The following is a 412-nucleotide window of genomic DNA, read 5'->3' as shown; positions in this document are numbered from 1 at the left end:
CAGAGAAAATGGAAGCGAAGGGGCCTGAGAAGTGCTAGATCCTGCACCCAGATTCGCAGCCATTGAGGCGTAACTGTAACATTCAGGTTGTTTTAAACGATGCATGGGTTACCTCTGATCTTATTAGATCAGGCTACAAAGCAAAGGTTTCTTGAGTTGGGCATTACCCAGTGAATTTGATAGTTATTTTGTTACTGTATTGGTAGTTTCTCTTATATTTTGTTAAGCTGTGATTAACAGGCATGATAGTCCTATATGACTAGAAAACCAAATTATTTTCTAGGTAGTACATACATGCTAAAGTATTAAGACGTATGCACTTCTGTGATTATTTATTGATATGTAGCATTGCCATACAAAGAAAAGTAATCTAGAACAAACTAGATCTTTATACTACCTTGTTTAAATACTT

At 35.7% G+C, this 412-nt stretch overlaps 1 protein-coding gene across 1 annotated transcript in view; it reads right to left on the bottom strand.

Moving 5' to 3' along the window:
- The window catches only part of LOC119588651 (GDP-fucose transporter 1-like), a gene marked incomplete in the record, with an annotated part of 35134 nt that overhangs the window by 555 nt on the left and 34167 nt on the right, over window positions 1-412 (bottom strand).

Source organism: Penaeus monodon, chromosome 24 (assembly GCF_015228065.2).
Source record: "Penaeus monodon isolate SGIC_2016 chromosome 24, NSTDA_Pmon_1, whole genome shotgun sequence".
In the NCBI taxonomy this organism is placed as follows: Eukaryota; Metazoa; Arthropoda; class Malacostraca; order Decapoda; family Penaeidae; genus Penaeus; species Penaeus monodon.
Note: the sequence above shows the minus strand (reverse complement) of the source record. Positions and strands in the feature narration are given on the sequence as shown.